The sequence below is a fragment of the Oncorhynchus masou genome, chromosome 29 (assembly GCF_036934945.1).
Source record: "Oncorhynchus masou masou isolate Uvic2021 chromosome 29, UVic_Omas_1.1, whole genome shotgun sequence".
NCBI classification, from domain to species: domain Eukaryota; kingdom Metazoa; phylum Chordata; class Actinopteri; order Salmoniformes; family Salmonidae; genus Oncorhynchus; species Oncorhynchus masou.
The window spans coordinates 63,905,436-63,930,475 of NC_088240.1; the positions used below are offsets into that span (position 1 = coordinate 63,905,436).

General features: G+C 41.1%; 1 protein-coding gene across 2 annotated transcripts in view; it reads left to right on the top strand.

Annotated features, from left to right (window-relative positions):
* The first annotated feature begins 2,760 nt into the window (after positions 1–2,760).
* Positions 2,761–25,040, top strand: part of LOC135520264 (semaphorin-6D-like) — a 162,866-nt gene continuing 140,586 nt past the window's right edge. For both annotated transcript variants that reach the window (XM_064945677.1, XM_064945678.1), the window contains exon 1: positions 2,761–2,936. The gene's annotated coding sequence lies outside the window, so the exon portion shown is untranslated. The remainder of the gene's footprint in view (positions 2,937–25,040) is intronic.

A 25,040-nucleotide genomic window follows, 5' to 3' on the forward strand; every position in this document is an offset into this window, starting at 1 on the left:
AAAAGAGTGTGTGAGCAAGGTCGTCAACAAACCTGACTCAGTTACACCAGCTCTGTCAGGAGGAATGGGCCAAATTCACCCACTTATTGTGGGAAGCTTGTGGGAGGCTACCTGAAACATTTGACCCAAGACAAACAATTTAATGGCAATGCTACCAAATACTAATTGAGTGTCTGTAAACCTCTGACCCACTGGGAATGTGATGAAAGAAATAAAAGCTGAAATAAATCATTCTCTCTACTATTATTCTGACATTTCACATTCTTAAAATAAAGTGCTGATCCTAACTGACCTAAGACAGGGAATTTTTACAAGGATTAAATGCAGGGATTGTGAAAAACTGAGTTTAAATGTATTTGGCTAAGGTGTATGTAAACTTCCAAGTTCAACTGTATACTCTGTGTGTGTGCCGGCATGCATGAGCATATTTTCCTATGTATAAATCAAAAACATACATGTTCACATGTAGTTCATGTGTCTACATGTTTTAGTGTGTGTAGACAGTGTGGAGAAGATGTCTTGTGACAGACCCAGACCAGCAGTAAGCTGTCTGAGGCTAGGCACTGGAGGTGTTGACAGGAATCGAGAGAGAGAATCACAGTCCATTCGGTCTGCTCTCAAATGCTCTGGACAGTATAAGCTAGCTGGCATTACACCCATTTCCTGTTAACGACAGAGTTGACACTCAAATGGCATTGTTCCTTGGAAGATTTGAAGACCCTTAGGTATTCAGTCCTCACAGCATGCAAACACAGTGTCCTTTCGGAATATCACTATCAGCATTATTCAAGATGCTTTACCTTTTACTTTCAATGCCATTCACTTTCTCAACCCTCTGAAAAGAGCCTCATGGTAATATGGATACATCGCATCCGGACAAGAGTCCTCTAGTCACTCCCATGGACTCACAAGTCTATATTAATTAAGCTGTTGTGCTGATGGGCTCACATGCTTTCTCCTCACTTAGCACCCATTGGCTCACTGCAATTCAATTGTGTAAAAAAAAAGTGTCAATATGTTGCTGGACCAGTTTTAGAATGCTTGTCTTTTTGATAACAGCCAGTGCTTCTTGGCATTTATTTTATTTTATTTTGCTTGCTGGCATAGGAGAAATACAGTGTGTCTGTTTTCTGCAAGCCTGTGGTGTGGCAAGATAGCGTGATATTATTGATTGGATATCTTTAACCTAGTTCTCTAATGACCTTACCCAGAATGTGTTGCCTACTCACGTAAGAAGGTGAGTTGGTATGGGTTGAAAACTGTGCCAGTGAGGGGTAATAATTTGTCATGTACATTTTGTCCTGCTTTGAAGATATTTGGTATGTATGTATTACACACTATCATGAAACTCCGCTGGTGCCCTATTGAACTTAAAAATGAGAAAATTAAGTGGAACAGCTCTTTTATTTCAGACTGCCAAAACCAGTAAAACCCTACTGGCAAAGTTGACACTGAACATGTGCCTACTGAGATTTAACGTGCCACTCAGATCATGGACTTGGGAGCTTGTCCTCTCCTTACTCCTGAAGGCACCTTACCACAATGGCCGGGCTCACAGACTCTATTTCACTGCTAAGAGAAATGACTGGAGTAAATCTATCAGCATTGACCCTAAACTCACTAAAAATGAACGGCCATTTCTTGTGGTTCCAGCCGCCCTGAACCCAATGAAATGTTCATGACTAAGCATGTTAAGAGTGGATACAAACCGTCAAAATAAAGTGAATCTGTTATTTGTGTAACCAAGAAGCTATAAAAAATAAAATCTCATTAACAGCTGACATCTGTGATAAATAAAAATGTATATTTTTTTATCTAAAAGACAGGATGTGACCGGAATATTTAATAATGTCTATCTACATGATTACTATCTCCACTAGACAGTGATTTGCAGTTGGATCATTTATAATGATCAGCAAGGCTATGCAGATCAGTAGAATCCCCCAGTAGGGGAGCAATAGCTTCACACAGTATAACTTCTTTCACCAATTAACCCTACTGGTTCCCTCATTATGCACTCTGTCTTCCTCCTGCCTAATTCCCTGCCTGTCAACATAGACAGGACAGCTCTACTTAGCACCTTGACATACTGTATGATAGGCTGCACACATTTTGAACCTAAAAGGCCTACTGAAAACAGAAATGAAATGCATAGACTATTGGCTCTGTGCAGCCTATACTAAGTGCGCCGCTTTTTTGTTGATAATCTGTAGAAGGACAGTTTTACTGTTTAACCATTATTACAATACAAAGGAAGCTATTAAACATATTTAATGTGAAAACTATACATGCTATTAAAACGGAACGGTGTATGTAATTATAGGGATGTATGAGCAAAACACGGAGTAAGTTAGGTCCATGTTATTTGATATTTGGACAACTATTAATAACTGAAGGCAACTGAGAAGAAACTTGTTGACAGAAGGAAAGTATTTTTTTCAGTTTTCTTATATGTGGAGCAAAGTAACCTCCTTCAGAAAGAAGCTCAATGATATCTCGATTTAAATACCCTTGGCGGAGAGACTGGCTGCAGGCTCGGGTTGCAAGGATCCAAATGTGTAGGTATCCAACAACTGGACAAAAATGAGATGTGGAGGGAGAAGTCAAAAGAAAAGGTTTGAACAAAACACGTCTCAAACAAGGTCTGGTACTATCCACCCCCTTGCCATTGGACCGACTGGCTGCCAATTCAACACATTTGGGCGTGTATTCGCCGACGCTGCTCTTCGCTGGGTGAAGTATGTTGTGATTGCAGTCCTGCTCGAGCGTGCGCGGGTCTCTGTCATAACAAAGGGCGCTCTTTCGCGCTCTGGGAATACGAGCCTTTTTGGAAAAAAATAACTAATCTTGTCTCAACGCTTCTGTAACTCTGGTCTCTGTCCTGCAATAATCAAATTATTGTCAACGAAACAAGATAGCCAACACGAAAGAAAAAGGTAAGAGTTATACTACGGCACTTTCTCCATTAGCTGACTGTCTCGGTTGCTGCACCTACATTTCACTTGCGCATCGGAGTATTTTGTGGTGTCACAAGTTTGCCCCAGTATCTACATAGTACATAGAGGACATTGGGCTATTCAAAACAAAACGATGTCGTCTTCTAGTTCTTAGTAGGTACTTATAGGAAGGTCTACCATTCATAACGTGTTTGGCCAGTTTAGACCACCTGCCTCCAGACCCCGTTTTGATTTTTTTGCCCTAGCGCTACACAGCGGATTCAAATAATCAACGCTCGATAAAGAGTTAATTATTTGAATCAGCTGTGTCGTGCTAGGGCAAAAACCAAAACGTGCACCCAGGAGGAGCCCCAATACCGAGATTGAGAAACCCTGTCCTAAACCATCGGCTACAGCTCGATCATCTTTTCAGCAAAATGCATGCGATAAGAGCATTTGTCAGCAAATAAATATGCAAAAATAGTATACTATGAATACTCTATCCGTATTTGGATAGGCTATATGATTGTGTTTTGTCGTTGTGCAGACGGACGTCTGTTTGTATTTGTGTAGGCTATAGTTTACATAAATTAAAATGAGACTTGAGTAGGCTATATAATAGACATGCAACCAAACATGTCTTTCAAACGCTGTTATAGAATCACATTGAGCCATTTGAACAAGGTGAAGACCAGATCGTGTTTGTAGAACATTGTTGCCAGTTAGAGTAAGTTGAAATGCGTAGCTGCGTGCGCCAAGATGTATCGAGTTGGGTGATTTCACAGATTTCGCAGTCCTTTGTGTGGTATGACAAACTTGTTGTAGACCTAGATTTACCTTACTTGGTTCACCAGCTTTATATTATAGAGCAATGTCTTGTCATTTTGACAGCAGCTTAATTAAAATGCGCATTGGGGGATTTTAGTTGTGGATGATTTTGAATTTTCCACAACAACTGCAGTCTGTCCTAATGCAATGAAACAAATGATGAATCCTTTGATTGTATGTTTAGGCTGATTAACTTGATTCTTAAATTGTTTTATGGTTTTTGAGTTTGTGCACAAATGTATAGCCTCTAGCTGTATTTTCAGGTTACATGTTGATATGAGGTTTTTTTCATGTAGTTTAATGCGTTTTGATAAACACTAGCCAAAATATAATAGCCAATATTGTATCAAAGTAGCGAGAATAATGTCCAATAGTTCCGGATGGGAGGACATTGAAGGTACAGGTCTGGGTGACAGTCTGTGTAGCCTACAGACTTGGATTGAGACAAAAATAGGCTCTTTTATGCTCTTTAGAACCACTCTCAGCTATGCCCAACAGAGAGAAGCTTTTAGTAGGCTTATATCAGCAAGTCAAATATCTTGACCAAAGTATGGCATGAAGTACGTGTGTGTGGGGGGTCAAGGATTGAAAGGATTGTGAGTCTTATTCTGTACATTTAATAATTTCTTGCTTTTCTAAAGTCTAGCAACCTGGCCTGCAGGCAGGTTAGACAAGCTAATCTAATTTAATTGACAGCCTGACATGGCTTGGTAGCTAGTTATGAGATTGGGAATCTATCTAAATCCAATTTCATAAAATTGCTCGGTGGCTAGTATTATCAATCAAATGTTTTTATAAAGCCCTTTTTACATCAGTTGATGCCACAAAATGCTATACAGAAACCAAGCCTAAAACCCCAAACCGCAAGCAATGCAGATGTAGAAGCAGACAAACAGAACATTTTTGTTTTATGTATTCATGAAGAAGAAATCAATAGGCTACATAGCTTGATCACATTCATTTAAAAACATACCTTCGACCCAGCACCGTCAGCTAAAATCAAATCGAACGCTGTGTGTCACTCTACTGTACACTTTCTCCTCCTGACGATACTACACACACTAGAGTATAGTGTCCTACCTTACTTTTCTCGGGGCACCTGGGAAGGGGCCACTTACGAGGGAGAATGGGGGAGGGGTATTCTTTGCCTAGTCCAGTCAGTGTGTCCCCTCTGTAAAATACCACTGGCAGATTTTTTTAAATATAAATAATTATGATAAAACACGGGCTTAAAAATGAAGATGTCTAATTTCAAAACGTGACATATTAGGGGGCCTTTGTGCCCCCGATGGTCATGACGCCACTGGCAGCATGCACAACTGGCAGCATACACAACTAACATAAAGACACATATTTTAATGCCACTGTGTTTCCCCTCCATAATAGTTTTGGTGATGTGGATGTGTGATTACTGTGTCTAGATTCCAAAGTTTAGAAGAAATTTAAATATTCATGTTAATCTGGTGCAAAACTCACCAGCTCTAGGGTATCATTATCTTACAGTACAAACAAGGTTGTTTTTCTCCTTTTTAAATGTTTCTTGCCGCAGATATTTTATTAAAAACTATATTCACCCACATCTTTGACATGTTAAAAAGGAAACCAAAGTTGTAGTTGGTATCCTAGTTTTTCACAGGTCCTTGTCGTCAGGGCTATGCTGCTCTGTCAGAGAAAATGACAGTACTGTTATACAGTAGGTAGTTTAGATGTCATAGCCTAATCAACAAGCGGTGATATTGCTTCCCTTCAGAGTTGTAATATCCTACAGGTTTGTAGCTTTTTCTGGTTTTGTCATTTCTGAATAATATGTTTATCATATTATTTGTAACTCCTACCCAACCAGTATGCCCTCTCTGAACTCTTTTTACTTTGCTCTCTCGCTTTCTCATTTTCTACCTCCCAGAAACACACATCTCCTCTTTCTTATTACACAACCCCATTCAATAAGTAACTCAGGTTTTGCAGGCTGGTGGGTGATGGCTGTAAATGACTGGAGCTGAGAGAGGCGAGTGTCGGCAGCCCATTCCCTCTCTGTCGGCTCCCAAATTGCATGTTGTCCGGCTCTCATTTCAGCCCTGAAAGAGCCGGCGCTCGGTTAGCATGGCTAATGGTGCATTTAGACTAGGGTGTAATTTTATTTCCAATTTCCGATGGAGCTGTAGTTTTGTATTAAATGACGGGAGGTCTGCTTCAGGGCTGTGTTGGGCTGTGACGTATGGATGGCTGTGTCTCTGTAATGGTCTGCGGGGTAATGAGGGCAGAAATAGGCTCCGGCCCAGGACTATGCTCCTGTGGGACGTACAGTACAGCCTATACCTCCCAGCCCACGGTCACCCCTATGATGCAGATATTCCCTCATCCAACTCTGCTGCCTCTCCAACTGTTCCAACACACTTCAGAACTGGCCCAGACTCAAGTTACTGTACTGTTTAGAGAAGCAACTGTCTTCTGCGGAAGACTGTGGTACCATTATACTATCCATAGTATTATATTGAATGGTTTCGGTTAGGAACCTGAGAGACCCCAGATGCTCTGGCACATCAATTGCAGTGGTTGAATTACTGTGATCTGTCCCTTCTGTGTTGATAACTTCCATTTTGAGATCAATATGACTTTTATAGTATATTTTTTGTAAGTGTAGAGGATTGACAGTAACCAATATGTCTGAGGTGACTTTGAAGTACTACCTACGGCACTGGAAGGCTGCTAGGGTTTAAATAATGGGCAGTGTGACTATGTTTGGCTTGAAGAAGCAACAGTTAATCTTCGCCTCCCACCCCCAGCATATGGGACTTTGTTTGGCCCTGCACCGGAGTGAAGCACTGGACTGTGGCGTCTCATATTTCATATTGATGGTAGTTTGTTACCCATGGCAACTGGGCAGCTGATGGGGACCCCATATCTGGCTTAGGGGCGAGTGGAAAGGGGGGGAATAAGGAAAGGAGGGTTTTGCAAGGCCGTGCAGTCGTCCACCCTCCCTGCCTGCCTGCTTCTGTTCAGCGAAGGGTTCCGGAACCCTGGGGAGTGAATTATTACCTGTCAGCCCCAGAGCCTCCCCATCATCCATAACCCAAGGCTGACACGGGACAGGCCTGTCCCAGCTATCTGCTGAGACCACCAGGCTTTGGCCTTCAGGTCTGGCCCCTCCAACAGACCATGGGAGAAAATCACATTAACATGTAGCATCAAGCATTACACATAGTGGGTTTAAGAAAGCCTCATGGCTTTGCCATGGCAGCTGAAGGGGGTCTTCAGTCATTGTCCGGGACCAGTAGGGGGAATGTACTTTACTGTGTTTCATCCGTTTGCTCTTCACAATGCAGAAACTTGTTTTACTGAGTCCTCATTGCAATGCTAAGCTTCACTGTATTTGGTCATCATAGATTTGGCATGATTTATTGCATTTTCTAGTATTGGTTTGAATATCACCTCTTTTCATATTTTTTTAATTTAATTTTTAATTTTATCAGGCAAGTCCGTTAAGAACAAATTCTTATTTGCAATGACGGCCTAGGAACAGTGGGTTAACTGCCTGTTCAGGGGCAGAACGACTGATTTGTACCTTGTCAGCTCGGGGGTTTGAACTTGCAACCTTCCGGTTACTAGTCCAACGCCCCACCTATGTTAATTTCAGCACTCATACCAGGACCTGCGTGCCCAAAATAAATGTCTGATTTAATTGACTGTGTTCAATATTGACACTGTTTTATCCTATTAGCCCCATCAGTAGCAGTCATTTAAATAGAGTCCTTGACAGGGCAGTAATTAGCTCTGATTCTAAAAAAAACAGGCGAGTGATGGCTGCCCTCCTGTCACACCGCAGCGGTTAGCACTGTACGGGTAATTATACCAGAGCTGGTGAGTGCGTGAATTTGGGAGGAAAAAGAGTTGAGTTCAACCAAAGGATAGAATGAAAAAAGAACACTCTGGACAAGTGACAGGCCTCGGTCCTCCTTTCCAGACGGGCTGTCTTCCTGTGGTTTTATAAAGCATTTTTCAGCAGTGTTAACCCCTTGTCAAACATGGTCTTAGGCTGCTCAGCTCACCTGCAGGAGCCACGGGCTGAGAATGCTGGGTAACTGCCTGGTTAAGCTCCATGAACTGAAGTGGAAGGTTCCAGCATTTACAGGGGGAATATAACCTGTGTCAGCAGTATCTCATTTATGTATTCAGGTCAGTAAAAGTTTCCCAACCCTTTAAAGTATTTACATGTGAATTTTTTTTCATCCTACTTTATTTGTGTTATATTAGTATGTAAATCATGCTGTCAGAGTGGCTTGTCTATGTTTGTTTGAAACACCTTCCCAAATCACAGAATTACAATCTGCAGTTGAGTCATCCTTTTAGATTCCACTACCTCTTCGTCTTCCTCAAAAGAGATTGGCCACACACACACACACACACACACACACACACACACACACGGCTGTTTGATTAGTGTGACGGGAAGATTGTGCTCGGTACCCTCAGGGCTGGTAAGGGAGAAGCGTTTTGGGCAAGAAATACATCCTGTTGAGATGAAAAGTCTTTCCCTTTCATGCATATTTCATCTGAGGAGGTAGCTACTTCTTCATTTGCACATTGAGTCTCATCCTCCCTGAGGATTACTGAGCGATGACTAAAACCATTGCCTTTTTTAAACTCACATTTAACTGTGACACCCACAACCCCCCAGAGCCTCCAATGCACCATTAACAAACTCAAGGGCAATATTCAGGCATTGAGATAATATTATATGCATACGGTATAGAGGTCGACCTATTAATCGGAATGGCCGGTTTAATTAGGGCCGATTTCAAGTTTTCATAACAATCGGAAATCGTTTTTTTTTGTGCGCCGATTGTATTTTTTTTATAACTTTTTTATTTAACTAGGAAAGTCAATTAAGAACACATTCTTATTTTCAATGACAACCCACCGTTCCTAGGTTAACTGCCTCGTTCAGGGGCAGAACCACAGATTTTCACCTTGTCAGCTCGGGGGATCCAATCTTGCAACCTTACAGTTAACTAGTCCAATGCAATAACGACCTGCCTCACTCTTGTTGCACTCCACAAGAAGACTGCCTGTTACGCGAATGCAGTAAGCCAAGGTAAGTTGCTAGCTAGCATTAAACTTTATCTTATGAAAAACAATCAATCAATCATAATCACTAGTTATCTGCACATTGTTGATGATATTACTAGTTATTATCTAGCGTGTCCTGTGTTGCATATAATCTGACTGAGCATACAAGCATCTGACTGAGCGGTGGTAGGCAGAAGCAGGCGCGTAAACATTAATTCAAACAGCACTTTCACATTTTGCCAGCAGCTCTTCATTGTGCGTCAAGCATTGCGCTGTCTGACTTCATGCCTATCAACTCCCGAGATGAGGCTGGTGTAACCGAAGTGAAATGGCTAGCTAGTTAGCGTGCGCTAATAGCGTTTCAAACGTCACTCGCTCTAAACCTTCTAGTAGTTGTTCCCCTTCCTCTACATGGGTAACGCTGCTTCGATGGTGGCTGTTGTCGTTGTTGCTGGTTCGAGCCCAGGAAGGCGTTAGGAGAGGGACGGAAGCTATACTGTTACACTTGCAATACTAAAGTGCCTATAAGACCATCCAATAGTCAAATGGTATAGAGGGAAATAGTCCTATAATTCCTATAATAACTACAACCTAAAACTTCTCAAATCAAAGTGATTTGATTACAACCTAAAACTTCTTACCTGGCAATATTGAAGACTCATGTTAAAAGGAACCACCCGCTTTCATATGTTCTCATGTTCTGAGCAAGGAACTGAAACGTTAGCTTTCTTACATTGCACATATTGCACTTTTACTTTCTTCTCCAATACTTTGTTTTTGCATTATTTAAACCAAATTGAACATGTTTCATTATTTACTTTAGGCTAAATTGATTTTATTGATGTATTAAATTAAAATAAGTGTTCATTCAGTATTGTTGTAATTGCCATTATTACAAATAAATCTTGAAAAAATTGTCCGATTAATCGGTATCGGCCTTTTTTTGGTCCTCCAATAATCGGTATCGGCGTTGAAAAATCATAATCGGTCGACCTCTAATACAGTACCAACAGGTATCAGTAAACTTGAATCAAAACACTTTCCCCCTGGCTACTTGATACAGGAAGCAACATATTTTGCCACAATCTTGTTACTCTGCTGCTCATCTTCTCATAGAATGCAAGTTAATGAAACAAGCCCTCCTGTAAATTGGTGCTGGCCACACATACACTTTATTGATGGGCGCAGTCCTAGTGGGGCTAAAGGTGCAGTGGTTTTTGTTCCAAATTATCTCTTAATCACTTCATAATGAGGGCAGCCTCCCTCCATCCTGCCTCATTGATTAGCTGCTCATGTTGAAACCGAAGCAGTCCGTCCACTTCACTTCACTAAATGTTTACTTTGGATTCGCTGGTGTTTGGCTTAGCTATATCTGAAATCCTTATAATGGGTTAAGTTGATTTTGTTTCTGGTGGTGCATTCATGCAGTTTTTGTATAGTCTATTTTGGTGATCATGCAATGGATTTCACTATAGCTGAAAACCACCTAGTTCCTGTATGACTTCAGAATAGGTTTTTATTTTTAGACTAGAAATAAAATACAAAAAACGACTCTACTAACTTTGTTCCAGGAATTTTACATGTGGGTGCATGCTGGAGCGTGTTATTCTTGGAAATCGACCCACAATTTCTTAGCATGCAGGAAAGATCTGTTCCGCAGAGAGAACATGTGTGAGGAGGACATTAGTAAAAGAGGGAGAGCGAGAGAGATTGGGAAATAGGCAGAGTAAGTAGGAGAATAACATCAACAAAAATCCATCATTCATGCCACAAAATACATGTAATCCTTATGCATTTAGTGCCCGATTCAGACTTAGGAAATGTACACCTTTTTATGCACACCTTTCCTAGGCACTTCTCAGTAGTTGGTATTCAGACTTACCTTATGCAGGTGCATAACGGGCTTTTCAGGTGTGATTCCGTTGCGGGCGTTAAATCAATTGCATTGAATCTCTGAAAAGCCTCCCACTTGCTGGCCAACAGATTTTCTTGTGGAGTTTTCATTCAATAGTGTTTTCAGTACATGTATCTAAAACCTTCCCTTTAAATACTTTAACTTTTTAATTATACACTAGAATATACACTGAGTGTACAAAACATTGTACAATCAGTGTACATGCTCTTTCTGTGACAGACTGACCAGTGAATCCAGGTGTAAGCTATGATCCTTTATTGTTGTTATCTGTTAGATCCACTTCAACAAAGGAGGCTGACACAATTGTACAGTTGGTCAACTAACAGTCCAGTACAACATTGGTGCCCAAAAAACAATAAAAGAATGCACAACTCATTGTACCTTGACAACGAATGGGGTATGGAGGTCAATGACCTTACAGAGTTCCACTTCTTTCAGCAAAAACAAGAAACTGTGGTTGCAGTGGGCTAAATGGAGAAAACTCTGAATACTGGAGAATCAGAAACACATCGCCTGGTCTGATGAATCCCGGTTCCTGCTGTTTCACGCTGATAGCAGGACTAGGGCATGGAGAAAACCACATGAGTACATGCATCCATCATGCCACGTGTCAACATTGCAGGGTGGTGATGGTGTTAAGGGGGGGTGTTTTCATGGCACGTATTGGGCCCCTTTGATAAAAGTGGAGCAACATTTGAATGCCACAGTATATCTGAACGTCATTGCCAATCAGGTGCATCCCTTCATTTTTTTCTGCAGGATAATTCCTCATGCCACAAGGCTAGGATTGTTCAGGAATGGTTCCAAGAAAATTAAGGTCGGTTCAGTTTACTGCCCAGTCACCAGATCTCAATCCAATGGTGCATCTGTGGGATGAGATGGAATGATCTATTCAGAGTAGAGATCCACTACCAGCCAACTTGACATAACTGTGGAAAGCATTGGAGTCAACAGCGATTTGATTCATCATGAACGTTTCCGTGTTCAATTCATGAAATATTGGAAGGTGAGAAAAGGGTACAATAGGGGTTGAACAGCAGTCCTATAAATCTACCCTAATAATCCTCACTAATCCCGGAACTGTGATGACGATGATCCAGTCGTCATGAACCGTGCTCCAGGTTTAAACTGCTATTGTCGTGACTTTACTTTCGTTAATCTGATGACGTTATTTATTAAATCAACTAACTGCGTTTAATTGTTGCCCGATTTATTATCATTTTTTTTATTAATCATGCAACAATTAACTTATTGGGATTTGAGGCACCGCGGAAGAGGTTTTAAGAGTTACCGTCTCCCGAATTAAACTCTAAGGCTCCCGAGTGGAACAGCGGTCTAAGGCACTGCATCTCGGTGTAAGATGCGTCATTACAGTCCCTGGTACAAATCCAGGCTTTATCACATCTGGCCGTGATTGGGAGTCCCATAGGGTGGCGCACAATTGTCCCAGCGTCGTCCGGGGTAGGCCGTCATTGTAAATGAGAATTTGTTCTTAACTGAATTGCCTAGTGAAATAAAGGTTCAATTAAAAATAAATGTGTATATATCTATTTCATCGATAAAGAGTTTTTATTAATCATTACCTCTTATCGTTATTCTGACCAATTGTAACCTTCTGGGATTTGCAAAAACCCCAGCCTTGCTCATTATTCAGTACTACAGAAAATTGTTTAATTATTGATTTACTAGCTATCTAAATAGTAACAGGATAACATACCCACTTGATACATGAGAAGAAAGTCCCTAGTGGACTGATGCAACATGGCGTTTTACAGACAAACGGAGAGAGAGAATGACATATTCTAGAACTATTCTCACAATCATATAGTTTGCACACGAACCACCGCCCGTTTGGAATAAGAAATCATTAATGCATTTACGTTTGGGTGCCTTTGTCCATTGTGTAGTCCTAAACCGAACTAAAGAGTTCTCTGCCATTGGCTCCTGAAGCTGCTTATTTGAAGATTTTCCAGCCGTGCCGATAGTTCCAGTGGGGTGATAAGAGTAGCCTACTACGGTGATCTGAGACTTGTAGTAGGATGGGATGGTTTGAAGAGTTTTTGAAATATTTGACTCAGGACAGCTAATCAGCTGTACCAGTGATTTTCTGAGAAGGTAGTTTGTCACCTCTTCCTCCTCGTTGATTGTTCAGGATTCAGACCACTATGGAAAAAGGCTGCAGCTTTTCGTCTAGCTGGTCTAAAGGAAAATGAGTTTTTCTTCCCCATGCGTTGAGGCTCAAAGTTTCAAACATGTAGCTAACATCATGTTTCCTGGTCGAATGTTCATTCCGTTAACAAGGATTTTTATGCACTCTGGCGAAAGGGGGCGGAGCTGTCCATCTGACACGCTCACCAACCTCACTCGGGGCATGGCTACTTACTTATGGATAGTTTATAGGAGATAGGAATGTGATTTTAGGAAGTATAAGATAATATATCTTAACAAAAATACTTTAACTTGGATAGTTTGATCATTGCTAGACAGCCATTTTCAAGTCCTGCCATAGATTTTTTTCAATACATTTTTAAGTCAAAACTGTAACTAGGCCACATTGAATGTTCCTATGTCTTCTTGGTAAGCAGCTCCAGTGTATTTTTGGCCTTGTGTTTCAGGTTATTAGGTGAATGTGTCTCCGTGTCTGTTGGAAAGCAGACTGAAGTTTTCCTCTAGGGGTTTGCCTGCTTGGCACTATTCCATTTAGTGTTATCCTTAACAAAACTCCTTAGTCCTTGTCAATGACAAGCAACCCCATAACATGATGCAGCCTCCGTCATGCTTAAATATACGAAGAGTGGTACTCACTGACGTGTTGTATTTGCCCCAAACATAATTTATTGTATTCAGGACAGTTTTTGCAGTTCTACTTTAGTGCATTATTGCAAACAGCGTACATGTTTTGGAATGTTTGTATTCTGTTTGTATTTCATTAAGGTTAGTATTGTGGAGTAATTATGTTTTTGATCCATCCTTATATTTCTCCTATCACAGCCATTAAACTCTTAACTTTTTTTAAAGTCAACATTGGCCTCATGGTGAAATCCCTCTCCGGCAACCGAGTTAGGAACGATGCCTGTATCTTTGTAGTGATTGGGTGCATTGATACACTATCCAAAGTGAGCATGGTGCAGTTATAAATTACAAAGGGGATATTCAGTGTCTGCTTTTTTGTGTTTCCCCATCTACCAATAGGTCCCTTTCTCTGTGAAGAATTGGAGCATCTCCCTGGTCTTTGTGGTTGAATCTGTTTTTGAAATTCACTGCTCAACTGAGGGACCTTACAATCATCTCTGTGTGGGGTACAGGGATGAGGGAGTCATTCAAAAATCATGTTAAACATTATTGTCCATGCAACTTATGTGACTTGTTAAGCACATTTTTACTCCTCAACTTATTTAGGCTTTCCATAAGAAAGAAGTTGAATACTTATTGACTCAAGACATTTCCGTTTTACATTTTTAATACATTTCTAAAAACATAATTCCACTTTGATGTTATGGGGTATTGTGGAACACAATCTCAATTTAGTCCATTTAAAATTCTGCCTGAAACGCATCAACATTTAGAAAAAGTCAGGGGGTGCGTGAATACTATCTGAAGGCACTGTAGGCTTATTTCTGTGGGTATTACTGATGGTGGCTACTGATATCGGCTAGTATTTAATATGATATAAATAAATACAAAAATGTCCGGCCATATAATAAAATAATTCTAGAGTGCATACATCAACTCGGTAGCTTCGCAGCTACTGTCAGTGCGCACAGGGTTTCATAGGCTAGAGCCTCAGCTTGGGTCTCCAAATTTCAGACCCACAAATGATGAAGCTTTAAGGCCTACAATTAGAATTCTGAATAACGGCAAAGCTATTTATACGTCACTGTGGAAAAGAGTACGAAATACCTGTCATGTTAACATGCTTTTTAGCTTGCTGAAATATGACTGGTTTCACATTTGTCTCCAGGGATCACAAGGTAAAATAGATCTAAAACAATTGTCATATGTACAATTCCCTTATCCAAACTGATTACTCAAATAGGTCTGTAAATTTGTAAAAGACAGATGTTGTTGCACTTGGAACCGACAGGTTGCTTGACCTTATTCATCATTTTATTTTGCGTAAAGGTGTTGGAATTATGTCGAAATTAAGTCAACATCAGAATACAGTAGAAGTTGTCCGATTATGATTTTTCAACGCCGATACCAATTTATTGGAGGACAAAAAAAGCTGATACCGATTAATCGGCCGGTTTTTAAAATGTGTGTACAGTGGGGCAAAAAAGTATTTAGCCAGCCACCAATTGTGCAAGTTCTCCCACTTAAAATGATGAGAGAGGCCTGTAATTTTCATCATAGGTACACTTCAACTATGACAGACAAAATTAGAACAAAAAATCCAGAAAATCACATTGTAGGATTTTTTATGAATTTATTTGCATATTATGGTGGAAAATAAGTATTTGGTCACTAACAAAAGTTTCTCAATACTTTGTCATTGCCAACAAAGGGTATATAGCAGAGGTCAAACGTTTTCTGTACGTCTTCACAAGGTTTTCACACACTGTTGCTGGTATTTTGTCCCATTCCTCCATGCAGATCTCCTCTAGAGCAGTGACGTTTTGGGGCGGTTGCTGGGCAACACGGACTTTCAACTCCCTCCAAATATTTTCTATGGGGTTGAGATCTGGAGACTGGCTTGGCCACTCCAGGACCTTAAAATGCTTCTTACGAAGCCACTCCTTCGTTGCCCGGGCGGTGTGTTTGGGATCATTGTCATGCTGAAAGACCCAGCCACGTTTCATCTTCAATGCCCTTGCTGATAGGTTTTCACTCAAAATCCCACGATACATGGCCCAATTCATTCTTTCCTTTACACGGATCAGTCATCCTGGTCCCTTTGCAGAAAAACAGCCCCAAAGCATGGTGTTTCCACCCCCATGCTTCACAGTAGGTATGGTGTTCTTTGGATGCAACTCAGCATTCTTTGTCCTCCAAACACGACGAGTTGAGTTTTTACAAAAAAGTTATATTTTGGTTTCATTTGACCATATGACAATCTTCTTCTGGATCATCCAAATGCTCTCTAGCAAACTTTAGATGGGCCTGGATATGTACTGGCTTAAGCAGGGGGACACGTCTGGCACTGCAGGATTTGAGTCCCTAGCGGCGTAGTGTTTACTGATGGTAGGCTTTGTTACTTTGGTCCCAGCTCTCTGCAGGTCATTCACTAGGTTCTCCCGTGTGGTTCTGGGATTTTTGCTCACCATTCTTGTGATCATTTTGACCCCACGGGGTGAGATCTTGCGTGGAGCCCCAGATCGAGGGAGATTATCAGTGGTCTTGTATGTCTTCCATTTCCTAATAATTGCTCCCACAGTTGATTTTCTTCAAACCAAGCTGCTTACCTATTGCAGATTCAGTCTTCCCAGCCTGGTGCAGGTCTACAATTTTGTTTCTGGTGTCCTTTGACAGCTCTTTGGTCTTGGCCATAGTGGAGTTTGGAGTGTGACTGTTTGAGGTTGTGGACAGGTGTCTTTTATACTGATAACAAGTTCAAACAGGTGCCATTAATACAGGTAACGAGTGGAGGACAGAGGAGCCTCTGAGAGCCAGAAACATTGCTTGTTTGTAGGTGACCAAATACTTATTTTCCACCATAATTTGCAAATAAGTTCATAAAAAATGTGATTTTCTGGATTTTTCATTTTTCATTTTGTCTGTCATAGTTGAAGTGTACCGATGATGAAAATTACAGGCCTCCCATCTTTTTAAGTGGGAGAACTTGCACAATTGGTGGCTGACTAAATACTTTTTTTGCCCCACTGGATATATTATTACACACATTTTTTTAATAATGACAATTGCAACAATACTGAATGAACAATGAACACTTATTTTAACTTAATATAATACATATGGTCTTTTGGATGGGTGTTCTTAAAGTGATTCCACAGGTTGGTGGTATTTTTCATTTAGTCGTTGCTGACCCCATGCTTACATCTTTATCACAAATAAGACACCTTGCTTTCCCTGGTGCCAATTCCATGTAATAGTCCCACGCTGGTGCTCTGCTTTTCTCTGCCATCTGTAAAACACACACACAGCTCTGAAGTGACAGTGATACTGAAGAGTCTGCTTAGGAGACAAATACAAATACTCTCAACTGTTTGAATAAAAATAGAGTTTAAGTTACCTGTGATGAATGTTGAAAACAAAAACTGTAATTTCTATATGCAGGAAATCCTATTTTAATAATGGACATGGTAAGAATTGACTACCAAAGTGCGAGTCATAATTCCCATGACACCTTCTAGCAAAATCTGAAAAGCGGTTCCTTCATTCATTTATTCCATAGGATATTTTTAGATTCACTTAAAATAAGGTCTGTGTTTCGTGTAGGCTTACGCCACCTGTGTAGATATCCATAGGACAAGGTATAGCTAAATATAAGCAAAGATTTAGAGTGGATTTATGAAAATATTTTGACAAACGTTACCTTATCCTAGTGAGATTTACACGTGAATCAAAACGCCAAGGCAGTTTAAGCCTGCACGAAACACAGACCTTATTTGAAGTAGATCAAGACATTCTGTATGGAAGACATGAACGGTAAAATAACGAAGGAACCCCTTTCAAGTTCAGCCGCAAGTTATTACAGGAATTATAACGCGTCGACTATTTCTCTCTAAACCATATACCTTTGACTATTACGAGCCTGCTGCTGCCTACCACCCTCAGTCAGGCTGCTCTATCAAATTTTAAATAATAGACTTAACTATAATAAACACACATACGAGCCTTAGCTTCCGGATTTGACCTATCACCTCAAACAAAACGTTTATTCCGTTCTGTATTTTGTCTAACGGGTGGCATCCATGAGTCTAAATATTCCTGTTACATTGCACAACCTTCAATGTTATGTCATAGTTACGTAAAATTCTGGCAAATTAGTTCACAAAGAGCTAGGTGGCCCAAACTGTTGCATATACCCTGACTCTGCGTGCAATGAACGCAAGAGAAGTGACCCAATTTCACTTGGTTAATATCGCCTGCTAACCTGGATTTATTTTAGCTAAATATGCAGGTTTAAAAATATAATCTTGTGTATTGATTTTAAGAAAGGCATTGATGTTTATGGTTAAGTACACATTGATGCAACAAGTCGTTGATTGATTGTCTTTTATAAGATAAGTTTAATGCTCGCTTGCAACTTACCTTGGCTTACTGCATTCTCGTAACAGGCGGGCTCCTCGTGAGGCAGGTGGTTAGAGCTGACAAGGTAAAAATCTGTCATTCTGCCTCGTTCCTAGGCCGTCATTGAAAATAAGAATGCGTTCTGAACTGACTTGCCTAGTTAAATAAACGGTAAAATTGGCGCCCAAAAATACCGATTTCCGATCGTAATGAAAACTTGAAATCGGACCTACTTAAATCGACCATTCCGATTTAATCGGTCGACCTCTAGAATACAGTGTGTCTGTGAACACCTCTGCCACACCTTCATTTTTTTGATCTCTACCCCAAACGAATAGTAGCTGAATAGCATGCTATTCTTAGATGTAACATCAGAATACGGATATAGAGAAAAGTGCATAAAAATAAAATGTAACTTCCATTTACGCATGCTTAACTTTGGTCGGAATTCCCCCATTTAGTCTTTGTTTGTGTTCTTAGAATCTGGAGCACAGTTATTGTGTCCTGTCACAGATAAAGCTTATACTGTAAAGCAATAACTGCATGGGAAAAAATCTATGTAGAGTACAGCTACTGCAGAACCATTTCTGAGTCATGATCATGTCTCAAAGTAGTTTATTGCAATTTTTGGAAATTAGGATTTTTATGGGCCCGAAACGTGAAATGAAGCAGGAAATTAAAAACCTAAGCTTGTTTTTCCCGCTTAAAGCCGCTGCTTCATGCAGTGATGCCTCATCATACCCGATTCAGGCTCTGCACGCACTCTAATAGTGAATGGTATTCATTTACACAAAAGTGTTTTCATTAAACCGCTTAGTTTTTTTTTCTTTGAATGATATCATGCGACTATTGAAAAATAAATATGCTAGTCTCACACAATGGTGTTATATGACATGCATACTGCCAATTGGGTTTTTATTAGCTTGTTCAAAACCCTGCATTGAATTCCCCAACTATCCATAAATAGCTGTCTTGTTCGACCTTGTTACTGAACTTGGCCGGGGTCTATCAAGACTTTACATGTAAGCACGTAGGTAAGGGATGACAAAGGATTGCATTCAAGTGTCTGCTAGTCCTCGCTCTGTTTAACGTCAATGTGTGTGTGTTTATGCATGTGTATATGTTGGTTTTTGCAGTATAGGTCTACATCTCTGGGTGGTGATAATGCTATCAGTCGTTTGGTTTGGACGAGGTGCAAGATTAGTTCAGTAACAGACTTCTATCACTATCATTTTCCTGGGTTTTTCTGATCTCCAGCCCTTTTCGCCGGAATCAGGGTTATTTTTAAACCGTTCTGTGGGGGTAGAGGTCCAGGGAGTTAGTGTCAAATAATTCTACCCAGGGCACCCGGCCAGGGTGTGTACAATTGCCCGATTTCATGGGTGTGCCAGTTAACCTCTCTGTCCCATCTGGCCAACTTCCAGTGAGATTGCAGAGCTCCAAATTCAAATACCGAAATGCTCATTATAAAAATTCAGAAAACAAAACATATTTTACAATCTTTAAACCTAACTTCATGTTAATCCAACCACTGTGTCAGATTTATAAAAAGCTTTTCGGCGAAAGCATACCTAGCCCAGAACATAGCCCACTTGACAAATTATTACAAACAGTAACTAGCCTAGCAGAAGCGTTACAAAACTCAGAAATAGAGATATAATTAATCCCTTACCTTTGGTGATCTTCATATGGTGGCACTCAGAAGACATTCATTTACTCAATTAATGTTCCCTTTGTTCGATTTAAGTCTCTTTATATCCAAAAACCTCAATTTTTGTTTGTGTTTTCTTCAGTAATCCACAGGCTCAAACGCAGTCAAAACAGGCAGACAAAAAAATCGAAATTGTTATCGTAAAGTTCATAGAAACATGTCAAATGATTTTTGTATTCAACCCTCAGATTGTATTTAGCCGACGTAATCTATAATATTTCAACCGGACAATAACGTCATCAATATAAAAGGTTAAATTAGAAATGCACTCTCTCGGGATTGAGCATGAAAAAGCTCTGTGACACGTCAGCGTCCACTCATTCAGACTGGTCTTACTCCCTCATTTATAAGAATACAAGCCTGAAACAATTTCTGAAGTATGTTGACATCTAGTGGAATGCATAGGAACTGCACATTGAGTCCTAAGTCAATGGATACTGTAATGGCATTGAATAGAAAACTTCAAAACCCCCCCAAAAAAGACTTCCTGAATGTATTTTTCTCAGGTTTTTGCCTGCCAAATCAGTTCTGTTATACTCAGACACTATTTTAACAGTTTTGGAACCTTTAGAGTGTTTTCTATCCAAATCTACTAGTTATATTCATATCATATCTTCTGGGTCCGAGTAGCAGGGCATTTAATTTGGGCATGCTTTTCATCCAAAATTCCGAATGCTGCCCCCTACCCTAGAGATGTTAACCATGTGGTGACTCATACATGCAGCTGTGTGTGTGTGGCGGGTGTTTGGGTGTTATGACAGCTGTTACGATGTTTACCATGTGTTTAGTCTTTTACACAAATACAGTAAACATATTTGTGTTGACACACACAAATGCACTCCTACAGGTTCTCTTTCTCCTGCCCAGTGCCTCCAAGGCGTCTTCATTTGATCCTCCTTTATTGCTTTCCCACATTATCTCTCTGCCTCGACCAGTCTCTCCCAGAGGGGCAATCACTGGTGACTGACGGTATGAAAGACAACTCAAGGTAAACAAGTCTCCAACTGCAGAGCCTGATACTGCTTTACTGCCTCGTCTCCGAGAGATGAGAGAGCGGTACAGTAAACCGGGTATATCTTTAGTCACCTAATTTGAAAGGACCCAAATAGCCACCACAGCGGAAATGACCCCTACCTCCCACTGTCACACTCTAAACATGGTTCCATTACCTACTACTATAATCACAGTCTGTGTCCGTGACTATTTTAGATGGTTACAAAAAAGGTTCCAAAGGTTTGTCACATACACATGGTTAGCAGGTGTTAATGCGAGTGTAGCAAAATGCTTGTGCTTCTAGTTCCGACAGTGCAGTAGTATCTAACAATTCCCCAGCAACTACCTAATACACAAATCTAAAGGGATTAAAGAGAATATGTACATATAAGTATATGGTTGAGCGATGGCTGTGCGGCATAGGCAAGGTGCAATAGACTGTAGAAAATACAGTATGCATGCGATATGAGTAATGTAAGATATGTAAACATTATTTAGAGTGGCATTGTATAAAATGACTAGTGATCCATTTATTAAAGTGGCCAGTTGAAGGGGTCTCAATGTAGGCAGCAGCCTCTCTGAGTTAGTGATTGCTGTTTAGCAGTCTGATGGCCTTGAGATATAAGCTGTTTTTGAGTCTCTCGGTCCCAGCTTTGGTGCACCTGTACTGACCTCACCTTCTGGATGGTAGCGGTGTGAACAGGCAGTGGCTCGTGTGGCTGATGTCCTTGATGATCTTTTTGGCCTTCCTGTGACATCAGGTGCTGTAGGTGTCATGGGGGGCAGGTAGTTGGCCCCCGGTGATGCGTTGTGCAGACCGCACCACCCGCTAGAGAGCCTTACTGTTGAGGGTGGTGCATTTGCCGGACCAGGCTGTGATACAGCCCGACAGGATGCTTTCGATTGTGCATCTGTAAATGTTAGTCAGGGTTTTTGGGTGACAAGCCAAATTTCTTCAGTCTCCTGAGGTTGAAGAGGCGCTGTTGTGCTGCCTTCACCACACTGTCTGTGTGGGTGGACCATTTCAGTTTGAAGTTCTTCGCCGTACACATCACAGACAAACTTTCCACCTTCTCCATTACAGTCCCTTCGATGTGGATAGGGGGGTGCACCCTCTGCTGTTTCCTGAAGTCCACGATCATCTCATTTGTTTTGTTGATGTTGAGTGAGAAGTTGTTTTCCTGACACCATATGCCGTGTGCCCTCACCTCCTCCCTGTAGGATGTCTCGTCGTTGTTTGTAATCAAGCCCACTACTGTTGTGTCGTCTGCTCACTTAATGATTGAGTTGGAGGCGTGCATGGCCACGCAGTCGTGGGTGAACAGGGAGTACAGGAGGGGGCTGAACGCACACCCCCGTGGGGCCCCAGTGTTGAGGGTCAGTGAAGTGGAGGTGTTGTTTCATACCTTCACCACCTGGGGGCATGGTTGAGACCCAGGGCCTCCAGCTTGATGATAAGCTTGGAGGGTACTATGGTGTTGAATGCTGAGCTGTAGTCAATGAACAGCATTCTTCCATAGGTATTCCTTTTGTCCAGATGGGATAGGTCTCATCTAACCAGCAAGCCCTCTCTCCCCCACCACCACAATGAACTACACATCTCTATAGTTTGTCCCATTTGGTCTTTCCCTTTTCTCAGTTGGAACACTTCTGAGGTGCTAATGGAGTCGTAATGGAGAGAGACAGACTGAGCTCTGAGGAACATGTATGGGACAATCAGGTCAGTGATTGCATTGAGGCGACCATTCACACACAAGACCTTTTTAATTATGCTATTTTAATTAACCAGTGAGCATTATGTCTATGTCCATTTGTCTACCCACTTGCCTTGGCAGACTAGGCTAAATACGCAGGCATTGTGTTCACTTGGCTTCCAAGGTCCCTGCCTCCTCCTATATTTTCCATTCAGTCAAATACATTTTTTTCTCTTTTAGATTAGCATGATAATACCCCACCGGGGGAGGATGGTGAGGTGTCAGCACAGGGTTGCTAATCACATTAACCGTGTGCACCGCCTGGTATTATTATACTAAATGCACCATCGGTTAAACTAACAGTCTGAATTCCGGCATTATTCTCCAATATCAATGGGGTAAGAAAGGGGGAAGGAGCACAATGGCAAATTGTGGGCTATGTGTTGCTCCCTGGTGTCCACACTATTGTTCCATGGATCTTTCCCCAGTGTAATTATGCTATGCTAATACCCTCCCCTTGGTCTCCAGTTATACCTGCAGCAGGGTTGTTCAGCCTTGCAGATTAGACTATGTCACGTTATTGTAGATGGAGTGAAACTAGAGCAACGATAAAATAAAAAATAAAAAACTCCTCCAGTGCCTCCTCTGAAACATGAGCATATCCCGGACTGTTTCTCAGACACTCTCTGTGGTGGTGGGGGTTTGACGGGAAAATCATTGGCTGAGCTTGTTGCCATGGTTTCAGCGTCAGGGTCAGGTGTGGGTCAGACCACCTTGATCTCCTCCGCTGGATTGATTGTGTTGGCCTTGACAGGGTTAGACCGCTGCTCCTCCCCTTGACACGAGGACTTTGTTAAAGCCTGACACAGGCAGCACAGACAAACCCCCGTCATGGTCTGAGGAGAGCCGGGTGGGGTCAGGAGTTAAGGTGGAGTTGTGGCTTGATCTGAATACTGATTGATTTTCTTTGTGGTTATCTGGGGAAGGGGGTCATGTTAGGAGAGAGGTCAAGTCATTTACCCTTATCTTCTGTTAAGACAGAGTATGGGAATGTGGTGAAGGAATGGCGAGAGACGAGTAGTCACAACATGCCTCGTCCTTTTGCTGGACTGTGTGTGTGCTCCTTGTGATTTCACTCTCACTGACCCACTAATAGACAGCTGAGAGGAGGAAGGACAGTTACAGGGTACTCTGTGTGCCTGATGAACATGTTCTTGGTATTTTGTAGATATGCTCATTTCTGTGGTCAGTTCTTTTGAAATTTTATTTAGAGCTGAACAACTCCCTTGCTTGTCTTGCATTTTCTCTTAGTAAAGTTGTTTTGACAATGCAATGAGATGACATGCACAACAGAGCTCTTGGGTTTAGCTTGAACTCAACTGATGATATTTTGATCTTTGAGTGTCTATATGTGGCTCACATATAGATGGTCCTTCATGTATTTCTAGAAAAAGGGCTCAATTATGTGCACCAAGTTAGTCCCTTTCAAAAGTCTACATTTTAATTGACAATTTAGATGTCTCTCCTCTTCTAAAGTAATCGGAGATATCATCAACATTGTCAAAATAGAAATTCTGGCACTCTCGCCTTTAGTAGTTTGAGGTAGTCCATGAGGTAGTTTGAACCACAAACCGTTGCTAATATTGACTGTAACAGAAATTAGGGGAGCTTGAAACATATGCTTGAACAATGACCATTTTGGAGCCCTGTATTAAACCTTCAAGGGGGGTTGGACAATGGCACCACCCGCAGTGACATGGTGGTCCACAGCTGTAGATGATCCTAATATCTTAATGTCGAGCCCTGGTCCTGATCCTGCACCCTGGTCCTGATCCTAGATAATGAGCAGCTAAGTCTCCCCTCTTTAGTCTCTGTGATTAATCAAACTACTACCAGGTCAGTGGAGGGAACACAGGGTTTGGAAGAAATCTGTCCTCTCCTAATCTCTATCCCTTTTCTTCATCTCTTCCTCCGCGTGGTGAGATCTGTGGTTGTCATTTGTGTTATTTTGCTGGTTAATGGAGGTTTTCTGGTTTCTTTGGAGATATGGTATCTCTTTCACTGTTGAAGATCCATATTCAGAATCGATGCAGAATCACACATGCTCATGTCAACACACGTTAAAAACTTCTTATGGCTAGGGGTTCCGCTAGCGCCCCCCCCCCTGCAACATTCCGCTGAAAAGGCAGCGCGGGATATTCAAAAATATTATTTTACAATTATTTAACTTTCACACATTAACAAGTCCAATACAGCAAATGAAAGATACACATCTTGTTAATCTACCCATCGTGGCCGATTTTTAAAATGTTTTACAGCGAAAACACAACATATATTTATGTTAGATCACCACCAAATCCAAAAAAACACACAGCCATTTTCCCAGCCAAAGATAGTCACAAAAGCAGAATTAGAGATAAAAATGAATCACTAACCTTTGATAATCTTCATCAGATGACACTCATATGACATCATGTTACACATGCATATTTATCCACAAATCTCGGTTTACATTGACGCCATGTTCAGAAATGCCCCCAAAATATCCGGAGTAATTACAGAGAGCTACGCCAGATAACAGAAATACTCATCATAAACTTTGACAAAAGATACATGTTTTACATATAATTAAAGATACACTGGTTCTTAATGCAACCGTTGTGTCAGATTTTTTTTAAATGTTACGAAAAAAGCATACCATGCAA